Source organism: Rhipicephalus sanguineus, chromosome 2 (assembly GCF_013339695.2).
Source record: "Rhipicephalus sanguineus isolate Rsan-2018 chromosome 2, BIME_Rsan_1.4, whole genome shotgun sequence".
In the NCBI taxonomy this organism is placed as follows: Eukaryota; Metazoa; Arthropoda; class Arachnida; order Ixodida; family Ixodidae; genus Rhipicephalus; species Rhipicephalus sanguineus.
In genome coordinates, this window is record NC_051177.1 from 38,328,001 (window position 1) to 38,350,239 (window position 22,239).

At 45.6% G+C, this 22,239-nt stretch overlaps 1 protein-coding gene across 1 annotated transcript in view; it reads left to right on the top strand.

Moving 5' to 3' along the window:
• The first annotated feature begins 2,159 nt into the window (after positions 1 to 2,159).
• The window catches only part of LOC119382786 (Down syndrome cell adhesion molecule-like protein Dscam2), a 291,338-nt gene continuing 271,258 nt past the window's right edge, over positions 2,160 to 22,239 (top strand). The window contains exon 1 of the mRNA XM_037650632.2: positions 2,160 to 2,383. The gene's annotated coding sequence lies outside the window, so the exon portion shown is untranslated. The remainder of the gene's footprint in view (positions 2,384 to 22,239) is intronic.

Consider the following 22,239-nt stretch of genomic DNA (forward strand, 5'->3'; position numbering starts at 1 on the left):
TAGTACTTTATGCGTGTTAACAATGTACACAGCTGATATATTACAAAAGAAAGGCACCGGAGCACCCGTGCACGTTTCTGTTTGCATTGGAAATGGATAGACAGTGGGGATTTGCGGAGATTAGTCAACTGTCCTCCCACGGAATCATTGTAAAAGTAGACGCCGTGCGGATGAGTCTGCAGTCGCTCTTTCAGTAGCCGCATTCCGCGACGCGGCGCTGACCATTGTGTTGGTCGACACTGCCGCGAGATTATTAAGCTGTTGGAGAAGTGGGCGTTTGACGGGCAATCAATCAATCAATCAATCAATCAATCAATCAATCAATCAATCAATCAATCAATCAATCAATCAATCAATCAATCAATCAATCAATCAATCAATCAATCAATCAATCAATCAATCAATCAATCAATCAATCAATCAATTTTATTATTACATAACATGTTGATTACGAGACATATGCAGTCGCGGGTCCCAAACTGTTAGACTGCAGCGGGATCCTCGTTCGGGATCATCCTTGATGATATTAGAGTTTATGCTTAGAAATGTGCCTTTGGTTGATGAATCGAGCCGGTTGATTTCAATAAAGTACATATGAAAACAAGCAGACGAAACATTTATGCCCCATCTTGATTAATTTGCGTTTGCTCTCGCTTTTGTCTATGTCTTTCGATCTCTCTGAACACATCGGAGGTACAACCTTTCTATCTCGATATGAATGACAACCGTTTATGTGCCGAAAGGTCCTTCGAAGCGCAATCAGTTCAATTTCTGTTCAGTAACACATTATCGTGCCTTAAGTTCAAGAGCTCTCGATTAGAAATGTGTTGCCGAAGATATTGTGTAGCTTGAAATCTGGGGGAAACAAATATATGGGCTTGCCCATGATAATTACTTGCATAGTGTTCATTGGACAGCATGCCTCTTTTGTCAGTGTAATACTCCTTTTAAAAGACCTCATAATCAGTGCTTAAGGCATACAAAATCACAGTTTCAACTTTTGCGTCGTTTCATGTCATCAGTAGGTTTTATCGTCATTTATCATGGCTGTTCAAGATTTAGTATGTGCACCAAGGACGGGCGCCACGTGTGCCTCGATGTCAAGCCCTGCCTTGTGTTTTTTGGTTTCCGGGCCTCTGTCAAGCTGCAGACCGCAGCTTTTAGCCCTGGAACCCATTCCAAATGTATTTGGAAAAAAATAAAGAATTTGAATTTGAATTTGAATTGAAATAAACGCCTTTTCTTCTCCCGTGTGACCCTCGTGCATATTGGAAAAAAAGAAAATCCCGCAATAACGCAAATAATCGATCAACATCATCGTGCCGTTTGACTCTTTAAAAACAAAGCCTAACCGAGAAATTTGAGTCTAAGTGACTTTTTAATTGATGGCATGGCTCTAGTGTACAGATGTTCCATTTGCACGGATTATGCGGAGCCCGACCCAACGTGTGCATCGGTGGATCGAACGAGTAAAACCAGGCAAGGGCCCATTTACCGGGTTCACCAGAAAGCGTCAATCCGTGGGGTGCCGCAAATTTGTAACCACGAACCTTCAAAAAAAAAAAAAAAAAAGAGAGGAGGAGAAGAGCTCGCGCGATTCAAACCAGGCCTCGTTAACTCGCTCCGTATGAACGCCCCGTTTCGGAGAGAGCGCAAAAACCAGTAGCGCAGCGGCGGTCGTACAGCGTGTAGCCGCAAATGAGACCAACCATCCCTTTCTTGCCCCTTTTGCGTTGGCCTAGGGTAAAGAACGACCACGTTACTCACTACTACCCTCCTTCCCGCATCCATTGGAAGCCTTTCCTCGGGACCCTCGCTTATTGCGGTTTGCGACGAAGCGACGAGCGGAGGATTTTTTGTGTGTGTGTGTGTGTGCCTGCCGACGCGAGATACCGCGCACGCCCGCGCTTCGCCGGCGTTGCGCGAAAAGCGGGCGAAATAACAGAAGCGGCAACCGCAGCGGCAAAGAACAAACAAACAAACGAAACGAAAAAAAAAAAGGAGTAAGAAAACGGCTCTCCGCGGGTGACGCGAAAGAAGAGCGGAGAAGCCAGCTAGCTGGGAGGGTTCGTGGCGTCGTCGACAGGCGGCGCCAGGCGGCGACGAACACCGGCTTTTCTCGCGATCCGCGCCGACAGGCAGGCCCGGACCATCGGCTCAAGCTGTGAGTGCCAGGTTGGAGCCCCGGTTGGAAGTCCGCGTGCTCCGAGTGGTGCGGAGCGCAGGTGTCCCGTATTATCTTTTTTCCCGCCGCATCACTCCGGTGTGCGTGCGCGGCGTGAGGAGCGCGGCGTGCTCGTGGTTCACAGGCGGGACGAGGCGTTGTCGTTTACCCGTAAGCGTGCTTCTCTGCGCGCAACTGAGGAAGCTGCGTTACCTCGAGGTGAGTGCACGTTTGTGTGCGTTCGTGACTTGTCACAGGTAGGGGCTGTCACCGAGTTGTTAGCTATTGTCATCGGTTGGCCACTGCGCTTTCTACGTCATCCTATTGCATCGTGACATGTCAGGCTGTATATGTGAGCCAACGACATCGGCAACAGTTGATGAAGGAGCAAGATTGTTATGTTGCGCCGCGTTTGAAACGAAGGTGCGATTAACCAAAGAGTACACAAGGTGCACGTGACTAGACCAGACCTACCTGTATCTTAGTTTAAAGCACTGACAAAGAACCGGCTCATTTCTTTACGGCATTTGGCTAGACGACATTCTGTTAACTTATTAAATGTGATAGTTACAGAATGTGCGGTTTTAAGCGGTTCTGTGCTTGACCATTTACTCTTTTGGCATTTCCTGCCGAACCGCGATGTAAGTCGTTTTGTCGTTGTTGTTGCTTTCTGCTTTAGGCGAAGTGTGGGATATCTCATAACATAGTATATATTTGGCGGTGAGGTATCTTGAAATATAACAAAATTTGTTTAGTGTTCTGAAAGCATTTTTTTCCATTTCTGTGAGAACACAGCAGCTCATTGACGCCACAATGTGAAACAGCATTACAACGTGAGTGAAGTCACATTTTGAATGCGAAGCATTTCTTAGCAAACTTTTGGCACTTTAAGCGTTGCTATCAATCTATCTAGCCGCCAACGTCTGGGTGCTTTCATGGTCGCCTCCTTAACTTGGTGTAGACCGAAATTGGCTTGAAGGGTAAGAGGATTTCACGAATATGACTGTCGGGCAATGACATGAATAACGTGAAAAACCTGTCGAGTGCGTCGTCAAACCCATTCCTCCGGACACATGTGGAACATACCCGTTTACCATGGGCTCCGGTGTTCGGGTATGCGCCACAGGTGATTGACAGTTTATATCTACCCAAGAACAGCGAGAACAGACAATGATAATTTAAATGCGAGGGCATTAAACAAAACCGACATGGCAGCGTTGACCCGACGGATGGAAAGATGAAAAATTACGATCCCAGCAGGAATCGAACCCAAGCATTCTGCGTGGCAGTCAGGTATTCAGCCACAGAGCCACGCCAGGTCTATAAACTGGTTTGGAAAAATAGCCTATGCAGGCGTAATGTCGGTGCAACGTCGATTGTGGTTGTTGTGCTGGCTATCTAATTTTAGAAGAAAGCAATAAACACTACGCATGTACTCCTGCGATACAGGCGTCACATCAAATTAACGTCGGTGGTTCCAGTGTTGGCTCTGCTTTTGTAGCAGTCTAATACATTTACACTCGTATTCCTATGATTCAGCAAGTTATATCGAAGCATTGCTCGACCCCGGAGGAATACATTAACAAAAGTTAAGTATGATACTTACATGATTGCACCATAAAGTGCACTTAGTTTCGATAACACTGGCGTATGTACTCTAACGTAAGGGCTGACATTACGTCGCACCATAAGTTACCCTTTAAACGCCAGTGTTGTCGACGTGCCTGGTAAGCCCACAATGTGCACACAGCTACTGCACTTACAAAAACACGTCGATCCACCTCGTAAGGCTTGGCTCAAAGCCATAAAATACAGCACAGAAGTACTCGTTGACTGCTTCGCATGAAACCGATTCCCACAACGCTTGGGATCTGCCGAATTTTGATGGTTGCTTATTAATGGAGATGTCGCTGCTCGCTTTTGCTCTGTTGTTCCGTTAGTTACTCTAACGTGTGAAGAGAGAACGGCATCTCTAGTAATCAGGGCTGCTGCGCCATTGAGAGTTGAGGAAAGTTCAAAGGTAACTTTATTTATTCATATTGTACTTACTAAAACTTGGGGTGGACTTTTATAACGGTAGACGTGAGGCCAAATTCGCGAAGCTTTTGTTTCGCATTTCTTCTGTTGCAATTGGCAGACTGCGTTCAGTGATCATATACACAGGCCCTGGTTATGGTACGTAAAATCTTAGAAATAAACTTGAATTTTGAATAGGTTAAGCGTAAGGACTAAGTTGCGTTCGCTGTGACGAACAAATGTAGAGCAAAAGATTTTTTGCGTACGGTCTCTTTCGTCTGTAAAGTACAACAACGTGGGCTGCGCCCGGTACTAATTGCGTGTACTCCATATGAATCTTATTAGACGTAGTCTACCATGTTTCTCCAATTAGCACAGGGCCGGGTTAATAGAAGAAACATGGGAGGGGCCTTTGTCCTGCAGTGGGCGTAGTCCGGCTGGTGATGAGATGTACTACTCAGGAACAAAGCAGCAGCAAATAAAGTACCTCAGCATGTCCCTGCATGCTCGAAATTTAGCACGCGATAGCTTGCTGCGCGACATCTCCTTGCGCCGCTATCTACAGATATCCTGCGTTCAAAAAACAGAAACGCTGTCATTCTGTCACATATAAGCGCTTAACGCCAAATGTCACTAAACCGATATCATTCGCAGCGAAGCCTTGTCTATTTGCTTCCCAGAAATACATGTTTTTCTTCCTGTCAAAATTCACCGTGTTTCGCAATTACCGTTCAGGCAAGAGCTATTCGCGAAGCGTCTAGGTTGGATTATGTGAAACTGCTTTAACTACTTCGCCAATTTATATCAACCGCGTAATAACGTTGTAAGCGCTTTCAGTGCGTCAACTCTCTTCATCTGTAAATAGAATATTCATTCCAAATATAAGGCGGTTCCTGTGATCTCACCAAGCAGAAGCGTTCAGTCTGCTTCCCGCCTTTTAACTTTAGTGCTGGAGGTGCTCCTCAATCCCTACATTCTATTCGTTACACGTTATTCCGGTGCTGCGCTAAAACCGAGCGGTGCGACTGTCCACCACGGAAACGCTGAACTCCAGCTGTTCCGATGTTACTAACTCTTACCGTTTCTACAATGTTCGCCGTACTGGGCAATCGTTTTCATTCCCTTCCATCTACTACAGCAATAGTAAATATAACTTTCCACCGGCTCGTATGCTTTTAGCTATCTACTAGTGCTCCTAAAACTGCTGCTCAAGTTTTCGCCAAATCGTTAACTGCTGTATTATTGAGAAAGAATCCGGGTGCTCGAATGCTTTGACTCGTTGCAAACGATATCCGCATGCAAAGTTTCGAGATGAGTTGCACGGAAATCACACATTCTGTTGTCATCTAGTCCCTCACTGAAAGGTACGCAGTTGCGCCATGTAATCAGCATGGGAGGTAATTTCAATGCAGTCCGGTCTGGCTATGAAACTGACGACCCAACAATGACTGCGTCTTCGTGACAGCGTGGCGCTCTGTCATTCGTTGGAGAAAAGGTGGATACACGCGGCTAGTGCGTCTGTGGCGCTTAAATTCACCACGTAACAAGACCCATTATTTCGAACTGCGACGTGAAGAAGAAAAGAATGTTTCTAGAGCGTCGACCGACGCACCAACGCGGAGCGTTAATTCTAACGCGCTACTCTCCTTGCCGTTCAATGTGTCATTGTTTTATTGCTAAAAACACAATTGCTTCGATTGCGAAAGCAGCGGACGGCGAAATGTATAATTACATTCCTCGTTCGGAGCTTGGCTAGGGGATGCATTTTCAGTTTGGCGCACTAAATGTTTATCCGGGAGTTTGTTGCAGCGCAAGAAGCACGATTATTTTGTATCCTTCGATGCCGCCGTGTTCAAAAACTTCCCAGTCCGGATCGTTAAGTCTGAGCATTCATGCACGCTCAGATAATGCCCAATCTTCTCGCTAACGCAGAAGAGCAAAGTCAACGAAGATGTTGCTCCCTGACAATGTCGTTCGCATTAGGCTGAGACTCAATCGACCAGGGGACGCGCGCTCCATCGCGCGCACAGGACGCAGCGTTGCGTGCTGCGTTAATTAGAAAATAGCTCGCAGCGATCGTATACTGTATTCACCAACATTAAACGCAGATAATATCGACCAATTAAATATTCTGACGGAACGTTATTCCGATGCCTTTTATGCAGCGCCTCATACGCTCGAAATTATTTTATCCGCGCTAAACACACTCTTTCAGATAAGAAAAGTCATGTTTGTTTCTTTCTGGCTCCTCGGCTTATAAAGATTGCGCTCTTTCATTATCAGTCTTACCTTTAATCAAATTCGTTTTTTAGAAACTCAATTTATATGACTGAGCAAATGCGTTAGGTACCAGAAAGGCGTGCGTGAGATAAGGAACATAAAAGCACGAACGAGCACGTGAAACACTGATTATCTGGGAAAGAAGGTGACTTTTTAAGGGCTAGTTTTTCTTTGTTAGACACAATATTAATGAGAACTAACAGACAATAATGCCAAAGAAAGTACAGGGGCTGATTAATAGGGATATAAATGTAAAGAAAGTAAAGTGGACGAAAGGATAACTTGCCGCCGGCAGGGACCGAACCTGCGACCTTCGAATAACGCGTCAGATGCTCTACTAATCAGCTACGGCGGCGGTCATCCCCCCATCCACTTTATAGGGTATATATGTGCATTTAAGCCTAGGAGTGTTAGTCAGCGCCGATCGCAGCCGTGGCGGCGATTGTGAAACACTCTTTTTCTGCCTTTCTGGCGTCACGTAGCACGTGATCTTTTGACGAGCTGGCAGCTGACCAATAATCCCTCGCATACTACCTCAAGGCACCAAGTCTGCCAGACCGAAATCCTCGCTATGAATGAAGGAAAGTAGATGACTTTTTAAGGGCTTGTTTTTCCTTGTTAGCCACAATATTAATGACAACCATCAGACAATAATGCCAAGGAAAGTACAGGAGGTGATATCTGTATTAATAGGGATTAAATGTAAAGAAAGTATAGTGGACGAAAAGATAACTTGCCGCCGGCAGGGACCAAATCTGCGACCTTCGATTATCTGGGATGATTTTATTGCGTGCAGTATTGCGAAAGCGCCAAGCGGGGCGGAATACCTCGATACACAAATACTGCTGTGAGCTGTACGCCGCCGCAAAAAACAACGGATTGCCAACGAAGCCAACCCTTCCAAGTTTTGCGAACTTAGAACAAGCCTTTCAGCTTCCCGAATCTTCGGAGCTGAAGCATGCAAACATCTACGTACCATTTTAGGTTGCTTGTTTCCTCATGAAATCTTTTAGCCGACATCATGACAGGGCGGAGAGTACCATGACAGGCTGGGAATCGTGTGAACATTACTAGCTTTCATTAAAAACACCAATCTCTCTTTCAAATTTATCGCCTTGAATGTGTTTTAAATGATCCAGTTCGCTTGTTTTTGCTTTACTCTTGGGTATGTAATGTGCACTGTAAAACGGGGCTGGCTTTGACTGTCACTGTCGCGTAACACATGTCCGTTTGTTTCATGATGTGAAGGTACGTGCATATACAAAAGTAACCGTTTTTCTAACTGCACGCTTTGAACGATTCCAGTAGACAACGGTCTTTGCGTGAGTTTCTACGACTAAGAACCCGTCATTATATCCGTCATAAAGCACATCTGAGAGTTTGACCGCTTGCCCTTTAAGCATTTTCATTGATTAGCTATGTTTTATGTTTAGTTTAAAGTTTCAGCCTTTGTTTTTAGTTTCATAGGTATTTACCACCGTGGTATTTACCTTAAAGATCCTGCCGCCCGGTTCTTGGACCATTCCCCTTTGTGGATGAGCGCCATCAGAGTGAAAACAACATCATCATCCTCGATGCAAGTTCAGTGACGTCTTGCGTGCGCACCAAAAATTAGAATACCTTTTTTTTTTAAATCGACGTGTGCCAGCATTAGCGTGTTCTTCGGAGAAGTCTGTCTCATTTTCGATATAACATCTCTCCTTGTTTCCTGGCAACACACGGATAACGTATGCCAGTTTTAGTGTTGTCAGTCCCGGAAGCCATTAGGCAAATTAAGGAACGGGAATATGTCATGACTATGCACTTTCATTCGCTAAAGGGTAAAAACAAGTCAGCTAAAAAAAAGCGTAACACAACTCACATGCAGAAGTTGTAACTACAAAAAAAGAAATAAAAACGAGAGCCAAGAATAATCGATGTGCAACGGATACTGCAGGGCAGGCTATGTGTTGCTCATCGGGAACGAAGCCGTGCACCGTAGCAGGCTTCCTTTAAAATCAATTCACTCCAGCCACTTAGGTATGCGCTGACACTAGGCTTTTTCGACACAGCGCTTTATCACAGGAGTATCGGAAATTAATTTACCCTTTAAACATTGTTTCGACTACTTCATTTCCCTTGCCTACAGAAACAGCTTCGTATGCTGCCCAGGTGTGTCTGTTTTTGTTGTGTGTATGATAGGCCGCGTTCTTTGTTGAAAAAACAAGTTTATTTTTCTTTGGCAGCTTCTGATCGTTTGCTTGAACGCTTTTGAGTAGCGCACAATATATCTTATTTGCAGGCGGGAACTAATAAATTTATTTTTATGGATAGGGAAAGAGATAAATATTAGCAATATGGCGTTTCTATTAGAATATACATTTGATTAAGCCTTTAAATTTGCAACGCAAAAGTATTGCTATCTTGTCGTTCTTCCTTGCTACATCTTCAAAACTTGAAGTATTAGGATATCGCACAACTTGTACCGGTACAAACTGTTGCAGAGTGACACAACAAAAGCTTTTTTTTTTTTTGCATACGCAGTGGTTGTAGTATTTTTGCCCTAAACTTTCGGGTAGAATAATGTTCAAAAAGCTATAACAATTTCATGCACCCCTTTTTCTCGAGTATATCCAGAATCATTGTCTGATGTCATCTGGTGATACTCTGTCTTGCTGATAACGCTGTTTTTTTTTTTAATAGTTCCGCACTTATGGATGGGGTCGTAGGCTATATTAGAGCCGGTTGTCTCAATGCACACCCAAAATGTTTCTATGGTCCACTTGCCTATAAATACATGTTACAAAGTTTGCTTTCTTTTTCATACATATAAACTTAGGACGTTCATCTAAAAAATTAACATATTTTTATAGAAATGCGATCTTGAACTACGTTTCTCTGAAAGCGAGGTAAGGGGAAAGAGCATCGTTCTCAAGGGCTTTTTCTCTATTTTTATCAGTTGACGCGGTAATTGCAAACCGTGAACTTCCACTGCTGGTTCTGTCACATCCATAAAAAAAGAACGTTATTATAATCTCTCCTGCACTTCTTCTTATCCCCCGTTTTTTCAGGCAATAGGTGCCCCTGGCACATCGCACAAACGATTCAAGATTATTGTGCTTAAGCGTACCTGTGCTTCTTTGTGCAGTGCAAAATGGAAGCACGCTCATTTTTAGCGTCTGTACATACAGAAGAATGAAAAAGGAAACACAAAAGCGATAGAGTTCCGCACTCGACTTCTGAAGCATTGTGCTCGTAGTTCACCGGTCGTGAACTTTCTCGCTTTTGCTGCGCATTTGGCCATGCGCAATCGCGACACTTCAATACGGGCTTCAGGAACCAAAAAAATAAATAATGAATAGGAAAAGCAGCAAAGGGCAAATTGAAACTGTTGCAAAAGCCCGAAGTGAAGTGAAGTTGGTAGCCGTCTAATGATCGAGCAAGCAGCCAGCTCATTAGGCTTAGGGTGCGGCACACGTAGCGAATTTCGAAACAGTTGCTCTATCCCGCGGGGTACTCGCCTTAAATTCTTTGGTTTCGATAGAGAAGGATCTGCTTGCACGTGTGTAAGCTTTGATACAATTTATTGGGCATATAACAGCAGAGAGCTTTCTGTATCTGTACATTTTCTAACATCTCGTGGCTAAAGTAGAAAATACGTTGAGGGCTTTCGAACAGGCAGCATTCAGTGAACTCGTCTAATTGTAGCATACAATATGGTAATATAGTACTCAATTCAAGAGAATAAAACAATTCGTATATATATATATATATATATACACGAAACACACTTTCGTGAGACGGTTCCCTGAGAGTAGTTGATATTTATACAAAAAGAAATGCCTTCCTTTCAACGTACGTTCACGGTTGCAAGGTGCCGAAGTTCGATAATAATGATTTTTGGGGTTCTGCGTCCCCAAACCACGCGGTGATTATGAGAGACGCCGTAGTGGAGGGCTCTAAATGTAGCCGCACGAACCTCTAGCATTTCGCCTTCATTTAAATGCGACCACGGCGGCCGCTATTCGATCCCACGACCTTCGGGTCAGCAGTCAAATACCATAACCACTAGACCACCGTGGCGGGTCTGTCCAAGTTCAATTTTACAGGGAAGAGCAAATTTTTTTTCGCTTTCCTTAAAGTTTTTTCCAGTTTAGAAATAACTTCGAAGTGCTAGGAGTGAAAAAAAAAGTCACAGTTTTGCCGCAAGGGCGAAGCAATGAATGCGATAGCAAGAAAAGCGGCCCGTGATGGACGCGCTGCTACGCTGCAGAAATATTTGCCCCCCGGCAGCAACTACCACGCGAGCACACAGCGGAAGGGCAAGGTTCTCCCTGCGCATATATTAGAAGAAGCGAGCGAGCTGGCCGACGATGTTTTAAATGCGCCCGGTGCGCTCCTCGCGCCATCTTGCTGGAATGAAGAAACGCTTATAAGCACCTGCCGTCTTAGAGTCCTGCCAGTGGTAAAGGGTGTGTATATAACGCTCGCCGTTAACTACCTGAAAGATCTGCGCTTTGTGGCGTATTGGTTAGCGCCATGTGCTGCTGAGAGAGAGGTCGCTGGTTCAATTCCGCGCTTCGGAAGCATTTTTATGAATATATATATATGTACGGTGCATGACGGCGGCGGCAAAAACCAGCCGAGACTGTCCATATAATTGTTATCGCAATAAAAGAGAAGAATATATGCTGACCCGTAAAGCAACGATAACAGGTACAGGCCCAGTTGCGTTTTCTGTTCTGTCGGTGTGCTTGCGCAGTTTGCTTTCCCTCATAAGTATTCTATATGTGGTAAAGCCACCTTTCTAGTGCATCATGAATAACTAATTGAACGAGTCGTTCGTTGTTTCAATTCATTTACAAAGTAACTATGAGCAACTACGGGCAGAATAACGTAGAATTGTTCCGTCTTGTTTTTGTTCCGTTCATGCTGACGTCACATTTGCGTCAACGCCAACAGGAGCACAGGTGGGAACCAGTAGCGTTTTCCGAAGGGGCCAATCAAACGCCCTCCCTGTTTACAAGATATCCCATTTTCTTTCTTGGAAAATGAGTATCATTGCCTGCTCTAACACAATTTATTATCTAACGGCTGACAAGACACGATAAGCGCGCAGAAGTGGAGAGGGTTTTGTGGGGCTGTGTTCTCAGAAATGAAGCGGGGGAGGAGGTTTGCTCCTGGGTCTCCGATTTGTTCTGCTCCCCATTGCTCATAGTGCGGAGGCTTGCGGCAAGGCGTTGAAAAAAAAAAAGACAACGTCAGCAAAGAATTTTTGGTGTCGTAAGGCAAAAAGTCGCCTCGAGGGTGTTATAACGCAGCTCAAAGTATTAGTTATAAGCAAAAAAAAAAAAAAAAACTCGGGGTTTATTATGCATTTCCCTAAGACGACTTGAAGGCGAAAGCGATCTTCGTTTTCTTCGCAGTAGATTGCACTGACCGCCTCCGGGATCGGAGGCATTGGGAGTTTTCTGCACCTCGCGTATTTTTAGCAATGCCTCCGAAATCGACCCACCTTCGAGCTGGCGACGATGTCACGTGATGACGTCATCATGGGACGTCACATCACATAACGTCATAGTAACTTCATGATGACGTTGCAAACATTGGGGACCTTTGACGTCATGATGACGTCGTAGGTGACGTCATTGCATAATGATTTTGTGCATCACCCGTGTTAACGCCCTCGGCCACTTGTCGCGTTTGATTACCCGTCTAAGGTTTTCGCGCTTATAAGTTCATTTTTGCGATCAGCTACGAGCAACCGCTGCCAGAGTGTTCTGCAGGCAGCCATCTTCGATTCTGTTTGGAAAGGGGCAATGCCCGGCTGTTCCGTGAAAGTGTAGGTCTGGTTCGGCATGTAAATGAGCTGTTCAATGCTTATAGGTCATTTGGACGTCGTGAACTCTCCCGGTTCTGTAACGTCGCTTGCGAGCAAAAATTTCTGACCACTTGCGAAGGACGAATGGTGAGGAATATGTAGTGTCATTATCATTTATTCTCTTATTTTGCATCTAATGATTCATAAGCAGCCATTCTTCCATGGAGCGTTTTCGGGGATTTAGTTGTATCACTTAACACACAAGCGCTGCGGGCCTAGATGGCCCGGAAGATGATTCTGGGCATGGCTCAGAATCAGGGAGCCAGTGAGAAATACGGAATACGGAACAGTGCTACAATATTCCGCCCTAGAACAGCGATGAGCATTCACTAGTATCACGGAAGTAAAAATAAATTTTAGAAAAATTGGCGAGGTCTTTGTAACACTACGTGACGACTCACATTTTTAGATAAAATATGGCTTTGATATTTAGGCCAGCTAAATTAGCGGGGTGACTTTTGTGAAGCGTTTGCGCTTTTCGTTAAAGGTGTCACGCGAGCATAAGAACACTGGAGTTATTATAACGGAATGACATTTAATTTAAGCATATGAGTAAGAATGCTGCTAAGGTTACACGGGACAAAGCGCAACGATAACACAGATAATGTTTATGCTTCTCAGGGCAACCGATGTGCTCGCGACACAACGGTCAACCTAACTCATGCAAGAAAAATGTTTCCGCAATCTCATGCACCGTCCTTTCTCTATACTTCGACAGCAGCTTTACTTCTGCAACATTTGGAGCACAGCCATAGTCCTTCGATTGTAGAGATAAATTTGATGGCATCCGGCCCTCCAGAGAAGCCAGTATGATCTATGAGGCGATTATTTAGACACTGCCTAGTCTGCCCAACTGAACACTGTGCGCAAAAAAAAAATTGCATAGCTGGCACCGGAGGCACAATGCTAAAAAGGCAGCGGAGCTGATGGCCACCTATGTAGTCCTGGATTTCGCTGTTTTGCTGTCTTGTAAATTTTCGCTTTCTTTCTTCCTATGTTTCTTTCTCCTTCTCTCTTCTTTCTGTTATTCACATGTCTTTTTTTTCTTTGTTTATTTCTATTGATTTATTTCTCTGTCTCGCTCTCAATTTCTCACTTGCTTCCTCCTTCTTTGTATATTTTTCTCTCTCTATCTCTCACTCTATTTCTTCCAGTCCGTTTTTCTCATTCTTTCTATGCTACGCTTTACTCACTCCCCTCCTCCTTTCCCTCCTCCTCAGCATCGCATCTATCTTCCTCACGCTTTCTTCCCTTTCCCACCTCCTTGCTACATTATACTATACAAGGCTATGCTATGCTCTGCTAGCGCGCCTGGATAGCCGAGTGGTTAGGACGCTCGCCTTCGAGTCGAGGTTCGAATCCAGCCTCGTGAAGAATGTTTTTCGCCAAGAATTTTTCTGTTTCTCTTCCTTTATATCTCGACGTTTCTTTCGCTCTCCCTCTTTCTTTCTCTCTCTCTCTGTACCCACCGGGGTTTTTACCGGGCACACCGGAGAAATCGGCGCGCGTGTTCTGGGAGCGAAGCAGAAGAGGACAAAGATGAAGAAGAGGATGTAGAGAGCGCGTGCCGGTTCGTGATGATGATCATTTCTGTTATCGACAGACAAATTACAGAGAGCTTCAACAGCTTCGCCGCTAAAAAGCGCAAAGTTGTGGGTGGCAATCTTCTGGTCATTCTGTTTGCTGCTATTGTATGTTCGACTCCCGTTATTTCCTTTAGTGCAGAACCTTCAGTGCTCCCATCCAAAGAATCTAAAGCCCTACCTAACTGATATTCACATCGAGATAAAGGACGTCGTTTAGGGACACTTTATTTTCTTTCATGACGCTTTATAGTGACGAGACTTAGCGCTGTTTAAAAAGTGGCCTCGTGAAACACAGGGTTACGCTGTAGAGACAGCCGTCGTCAAATGCAAGGAGTGCGGCTGCACTCGTGGTTGTTCGGAAACAAGTGTGCTAAGCACAAAAATGAGTGATAAAACGGTGCGTGAGTTTGTGGAAAACATTACATCGTGTGTAGGTCAAATGACGAGCTTGCCGTGAGGCTGTTTCTTGCACTGATCAGTATAGCAATTGATTACCTCGATTCGTACCTGCAATTTCTTGGCGTTTTTATGTCTCATATAGTGGTCTACTTACTGCCGCCCATCTAATAATGTTTTTTTTTTCGGGACACTACGTTCATGTCGTATTTTACGTCGTCGCATGCTGCTTTTACAAATAACCTAAAAGAAGTCATTTATGTGTTTTACCTACAATAATAAGACTTATAGCACATGTAAACGGAACTCTTGATTCGAATGCAGAGTTTAATGTACAAAAAATACCAGTGCATACATTTCATGTTACTTGTCGCTTACTTGGTTTCGGAGTCCCAAAGTAATTCGTTATTATCATAAGAACACACACTTGCTTTTCTTCTTACATTCTAACTCTTTTTTAGATGCCAAGTCAAGCCTTTCAATTTCATTTCTGCCGTGAAAAACAAGAGAATCAACACCCATGCCTACTTGCTTCAATTTTATTGCGTCAACGAACCATTCTTGTTCATGTAGGGGTAAGGACCAATCATTATGTGAAAGTTATGGTCACCACGCTGGATTTCTATTCCTACTTCATACAATGAACGGCAATTGTTGTGATATGGATTTATGTACAGAAGGACGGCGACCGGAATCTAATGGTTTGCCGAAGCTATTAGGCCAGTGAACAGAGCATATATGTTTTATGATTACTTGGTGAGGTTTTGTGAAATGTCGTATGGAGATTAAAGGAAGAACTGTAATGCCTTACGTAGTCAGTCCTTGTCGATGTCATAACCGAAATGAACAAGCACGATGTCGTGCTGTTTAGCCGAGTGTTTTCGCAAGCAACATTTAATTAAATGTACGAAATAATAACGGCGCGTAACTTATGCATAACGACTGCAAGATCAACGTGACATCAATACATAATCTTTCAAAACAACTTGTGCATTTCAGGTACAGCCACATTGCAATAGTGATTGAGGACTGAGCAATACTGTGACCTTGTACTGCTATGGAAGGATGTGTAAATGAAATAGTATGTTATGTACATCACTTACTATCGGACCACGAGTCGTCAAATATTTACATCGTCTTTGATTTTCACCGGCGTTCCTAGTGGACAAGCACCGACGGGTGCTTTCAGCAAAGCTTTCCGAGAAATTGATGACCTACTTCATTTTTTTTAAACATCACTATGCGTACATATATAATGTGAATATTGATTATATTGTTTTCACTGTTATGTTATGTCTTGACTGTTACGCTAGGTTGTATATTGTATGTACTGTGGGTTAATTGTGATTAGAAATTTGGACCCTATGTACTTTATGTTTATGAAGCCTATGTACTCCAAGAGCTAAGGAGTAGCCGGCGCCTTATTTGTGTGCCAACATCTCCTTACATCATGTCAATAAAAAAAAAACACCTACAAATCAGGTATGATCTAATCTACGAACACAGTACGGTTTATTGTGTAGAAAAGAAATAGCCACTGTAGCGAAGCGTTCGAACTCAGTAATGGGTCGTCCTCTCGAGCAACTTCTAGTGGGTCGCCCTCTTCTGCTCTTTTCGGATAGAACGCAGCTCGTGCTGAGAGTCGGCCCTGCCTTGACTGTCGCTGTCGTGTATCGTCGCCGAGTGCCCGCTAATAAACGCCTACATACCATGAATGTCTTTTCGAATAAATTGCGGCTGAAAGTCGTTTAAGTACTAAATCCTTGTTCCCCCAGCACACAATGCGGTTGCCGTAATGTAGTCCCGCTCACCGGTGTACAGGTAAGTTTCACGTACGTTGCAGCAGCTGCGCTATCGAAACTGAGACAGTAAAGTAAATAGCCTTCTTCACTGGTCGGAGAATTGCTGTTATGCTCTCACCACTGATGTAGAAGAGCCCATGAACAAATTGGCGGCGCGAATTTTGGGGGTCATGGGGAATACATTGGTGAAATGATTGCTCCTCCTTCTCATGACTCTGGGCACACCTTCGCACATTTTTCTGCTTTCTTTTTCGAGTTTTCCTCGATATGATACACATGACACGCACAAAAGAAAAGGTTTCGGTGAGGTGACATGAAAGTAGCAACGTGAATGATGGCACAGACTGCTCGCGCATCGCCGACCCCGAAAGAAAAATGGTTAGCTATAAAATATAACAATCCTTTTTTATATATAATGTCAGTTTTATTTAGCGGTTATGGAGGCACAATTATGGTGCTATCACAAAGGTAGATTGCGTTTGTAAACTCTAGCAGTTGTTTAGTGAGCTTATTGAACCCCGAGTACTACAGCTAAGACATAGAACCGCAAATACACTTCATGGTATTGGTCATATTTACTAGATAGTCCGCCTTTGTGCTCTTAAAAGGCTGTGCTGGCAACCTCCGTCGTACTATTGTGCTCTACCCACCTCTCTGTGATCTTGGTTATCTGCCATTCTGTCTGAACTTATGCTTTCTCCAGTGTTGTTTGAAGAAGCTGGATAACACTCTCGTTGATCGCAGCAGTCTTCCCGTACCGCCTAATGCTCAAGTCCTGCTTTGTGGCATGAATCTGTAAGATTTCCAAGCATTCCGGTATTCTTTTAACAGTGTCGCAGACACGTATGTGAATTGTGAACTACGGCCTATTGTGTAAACTCCTTCGCTTACTGAATGTTCACTTAATACCAGAAGGAGTTTCTTTCTGCGCTCCGCTGAATATATGCCGATCTGGCTAATTGCGAGTAATGCATAATTACGTACACGCAAATAGAAATCAGTCTTCGCGTAATTTGCCGACAAAGCACGCCACCTCTCTGTCCAATTAACAAAACGCACGTCACGACGCACGAAGCCGAATAAAGCCGCCGGAAATAGACTCGCCGAGTTCCCCCATCAGAGGCACTCACCGACGTGGACAGTGAAATCTCGTTTATGTTCCGATGGTCAACATTTCCGGCCCCCGCTGCCAAGGATTGGGGACAACTACGGTTGTGCGCGCCGAGGTCTGACAACATGCCACGCCGGCGTCAGATGATCGACTTCTAAACAGCGTGCGGTGGTGCATTTTCACATCGGTATGGTAGAGGCCTATGCGGCCCGGTGCACGTTCTGTCACTCCTTTTTGGTTTTGTCGTATGTGGTACACATTTCAAATGCGATGGCTAAGCTGGCAGCATGGATTGTGCGGCGCCAGACATAGAATGACGATGCACAAAGCTCTTGATTGAGGCAGCTCGCCTTAATCAAATTTCGTTCGTCAATATCCGCCAAACACTTCAGGTGTAAACACGTCGTGACAGCGATGTCCGTGCTTGTCAATTTTCAAAGATGCAGCGTGCGCGTATTCTGCATACTCAGGCTGCCTGGAGAAGACGAAGTGGTTCTGAGCCAGAACACTATTTCGTTCCGCTACAGTTCTTCAATTTTTCCCGTGTTATACTGGAAGACACCACTCCCGTTGCTTCGGCAATGGAAGTGGAACCTGCAGAGTGCCGACGCGACGTCACGACGTCGGCAGGAGCTGGCGCCAGGAAGAGAAATTGCCCCCAGAGTCAAGCCGGCAGTGAGGACACCGTGCTGTACTCGTGCTCAAGTGATGATACTTCTGACGAAGAAGGCTTCGAAAGAGTTTCCCACCGAAAGGCAAAAAGAAGAAACATCAGCGGAAGGTCGTCATCAAGTAAGTCAACTGTGATGCCACAACGTAGACCGTCAGCGCACACTATTCTATTTGTACCTGATACAAGTACGGACAATCTCAACCGGCTTAATCGGCAACGCATCTCTATGTCTCTGGAAGCTCTCATTCCAGGAGAGATAAAGGATATCAGAATCAATAAGCGAAAAAATGTCCTTGCAGTTGATGTTCACAACCGAAGCGCACTCGACGCTCTGATGAAAATAAAAACCCTCGGCGATGTTAACGTCCACTACGTCGTTCCACAGAGCAACGACACCACCGCTGGGGTTGTCTACGACATTGACGCAGCAATTATCGACAGCGACTTGCCGATTTTGATCCAGCCAGCGACAGATGGCGTTACCATACTACACACTCGACGCCTTGGCAGTTCGAATTGTGTGAGACTCGTCTTCAAAGGTGACTCCCTACCATCCCATGTTAAGGTAGGCCTCTTTCGGCATGCGGTACGGCCCTTCATACCCAAGCCCCTGCAATGCAGAAGATGTCAGAAGATCGGACACGTCAGCGCAGTATGTCGACATTCAGCAGTATGCCCACGGTGTTCCGAGTCACACGACTCTGACACTTGCCGTGCAACTGAGCTCAAGTGCCCCAATTGCCAGGGTCCTCACGCTGCATCCTCGAAAGAGTGCCCGCAGCTAAAGAAGGAGCAGCAGATATTGAGGAAGATGGTCCGTGACGGATCATCACACAGAGATGCTGCCACCGCCATAAGGCGTCGACGTCCACGTAAACGAAGGTCATCGTCTGGCATAAGGGAGAGGTCACGTCCTGCAACGACTCCTTCCACCCCTCCGCGTCCTCCTCCTCCAGCCAACCCAAATATAGACAAGACCATCCGTACGAAAAGCGGTTATGCCGCCGCGGCTTCGTCAGGTGAGGTATGGCCAGCACTACCGCAGACATGTCAAGCATCGGAGCCACAGCAGGGCATTTGCCCACTGAACTCTAATGTCGCAGCTGGTGACGAGATGCGAGAGAGAGACTCACAAGTGATCACCATGCTAAGGTCTCTCACGAATGTCATGCGCCTACTACTGACGAACATGGATACTCCGGCTGCTCGCAGCGCTCTACAGGTACTGGATGCTCTGACCCCAGTGCTTGAGACCATCGTTTGAAGTCATGGCCCACTCATCGATGTGTTTCCGCAGTGAAGTCAAGAAAGCGTCTCTTCTTCAATGGAATGCCCGTGGCCTCAAACCCAGAATATCTGACTTTAGGCCCTTCGTCTTCGAGAATCAGTTCCCGATTCTCGTAATTTGTGAACCGAACTTTCAGACCGTTCTCCGCATATCTGGTTATGAGGCATTCTTGTCATCGACCAGCGGTGAACGAAGCAAGGTTGTTGTGTATATTAGATGTGAACTTACATACGTGGAGCACCCAGTGCCACCGGACAATAGCAACCAGTACGTTTGCCTAACAGTGAAAACGAAGGAGATTACATTCACTCTTGTTGCAGTATATATTTCTCCTTCAAGCCACTTTGATTTCAAACGCCTGCACAACGTGTTAACATCAACGCCTGGTCCCTGGATTCTCACTGGAGATTTTAATGCCCATCATCCACTATGGGGCAGCGTGAAGATGGATTCTAGGGGAAGAAGATTGGCATTATTTGCGACACAGCACAATCTATGCTGCCTCAACGATGGTAGTCCGACATATCTGCGGGGAACTACATACAGCAGCTGCTTGGACTTGACCATGGTCTCTTGGCATTTGGAAAGACACGTAAAATGGTTCGCGGATATCGAATCTCATGGAAGTGACCATCTTCCTACTTATCTGAAGATAAAGGGACTATCCAAGGGCACCTCTACCGCTCTCCGACGAACTACTGACTGGTCGGCGTTCCGGCTGCACATGGAGGAAACCTGTGAAGGTACGCTTCCAACAGGTTTTGACAATGAAATTCGCAATGCCATAAAAGAGGCTACGCGCACCTTTCAGCCTTTTCCGAACTATAATGAATTTGAAGCCGAATTACAGCGCCTACGGGCGATTCGCAGACGCGCGGAAAGAAGGTACAGACGAACGAAATCAATACACGATCTCAGAGAGGCAAGACGGCTGCAAAAGAAGATTCAGCGCCGTATTGACGCACTTCAATCTAAAAGATGGAAGCTATTCTGTGAGTCCTTGGATCCACGTCAGCGTTTGTCTAAAATATGGAGGACCGTTCGCGGACTTCGTGATCTACCGCATCAGCGTTTCCCTTTCAAGTCTCTCGCTCTGAAGCAGGGTCGAAGAGAGATTGAGGTGGCTGAAGAATTCTGCGCGAAAGTAATTGGCACTCAGGCTACATGTGCACCTATACAATGCGCCACTCCTGCGTCCCGGGACTCCCGCATGGACCTCATGTACTCAATGGAGGAGCTTGAAGCGGCACTGGCAAGCTGCAGGCGCTCATCATCTCCGGGGCCTGACGGTGTGACATATTCAGCGCTCGGAAACCTTGGAGAGAAGGCGCGACGCATGCTGCTAAGTATGTACAACGAGTCCTGGAGGAAGGGTTTGGTGCCGCCAGAATGGAAGTGCAGCCGCTTGGTTCCGCTTCTTAAACCTGGCAAATCGCCGCTAGATCTGTCATCATACCGACCCATTGCTCTAGCCAGCTGCATTGGGAAGGTTATGGAAAGGATGGTGCTGACACGCTTGGAGTGGTATCTGGAATGGTACAGCGTTTACCCAGACTCCATGGCAGGCTTCCGACGTGGGCGCTCCTCTATTGACAACGTGATTGACTTAGTCACGTTTGTCCAACATCAGAAACGCCTGAAACGCCTCACAGCAGCATTGTTCCTCGATATAAAAGGAGCCTACGACAATATAACGCATGGCGCAATAATAGACGCGTTGACTGAAGTCGGAATTGGTGGCCGAACATTCGAGTGGATACGCAGCTATTTGACTGGTAGAAGTTTTTTCATGGTCACTGAGGAAGGCGCCACATCTTACCATCAGACAGGACGTGGAGTGCCACAAGGTGGTGTGTTAAGCCCGACACTATTCAACCTTGTGCTCGTTGGCCTCACGAAATGTTTGCCCAATACAGTCCATGTGTCTATATATGCAGACGACATCTGCATCTGGGCATCTGCAGTGACACGCCTACAAATACGAGCCCGGATACAAAAGGCAGCTACGCTGACCTCGTTGTACTTGAAAAATCAAAATCTAGAACTGTCACCCGAGAAGTGCTGCTTTGTCGCATTTACACGCAAGACAATGCGGCAGTACACAATAACGATCAATGGGCACGCAGTTGCCCACGACCGGAAGCACCGTTTTTTAGGCGTAATCATCGACCGCGATTATCATGGACGCCACACGTTTTGTACATGAAGAGACGGCTGACTACCATAGCGCATCTTCTCAAGTTTCTGGGTGGAAAGTCGTGGGGCACATCAGTAAGGTCTATGCTACAGCTCTACAATGCCTTATTTCTCGGTTTTGCGAGGTACAGTCTTCCTGTGATTGGAAATACCTGCAAAACAAATTTGAATGCACTCCAGGGCCTGCAAGCTCAAGCTTTAAGGACATGCCTCGGTCTTCCGAAATGTGCGTCTACAGCGGCAACAATCGTCATTGCAGGAGACCATCCTGTGTCAACGTACATAACCACTGATACCCTCAGGGCTCATATTCGACACCTTGCCCGGGTACCTTCGCACCATCTGGCATCTTTACCTGCACAAAGACCGCATACAACATTCAGCCGCATTATTGCTGACCATAGTACTTTTTTGCCATCGAACTATACGCCTGCAGCAAGACCATCCTCACCTATATGGTGCCTACATCGACCCGAAGTGCGCCTTACCATACCTGGAATTACGACGAAAAGAAGAATGTCATCGGTTGCCCTTAAACAGGCTGCACTACTGTATTTACATGAGGTGTACATCACTCACACCCATATTTACACTGATGGTTCAGTTATGACTGCAAGCTCAACCGCCGCCGTAATAATTCCTGCAAGAGCTACCACAATACAGCTCAAAATGTATCACGCAACCTCAACTACAGCTGCTGAACTAGTAGCGCTCCGTGCTGCTCTTCAATTTGTCATGGAGCAGTCACCTACTTCGTGGTCTATCTTCTGCGATAGCAAAGCAGCCCTCCAAAGTCTACCCTCTGCTTTGCGTCATGGCTCACATGAGCAGCTCGTCGGGGAAATTAGGCAAATCCACCATGCAGCA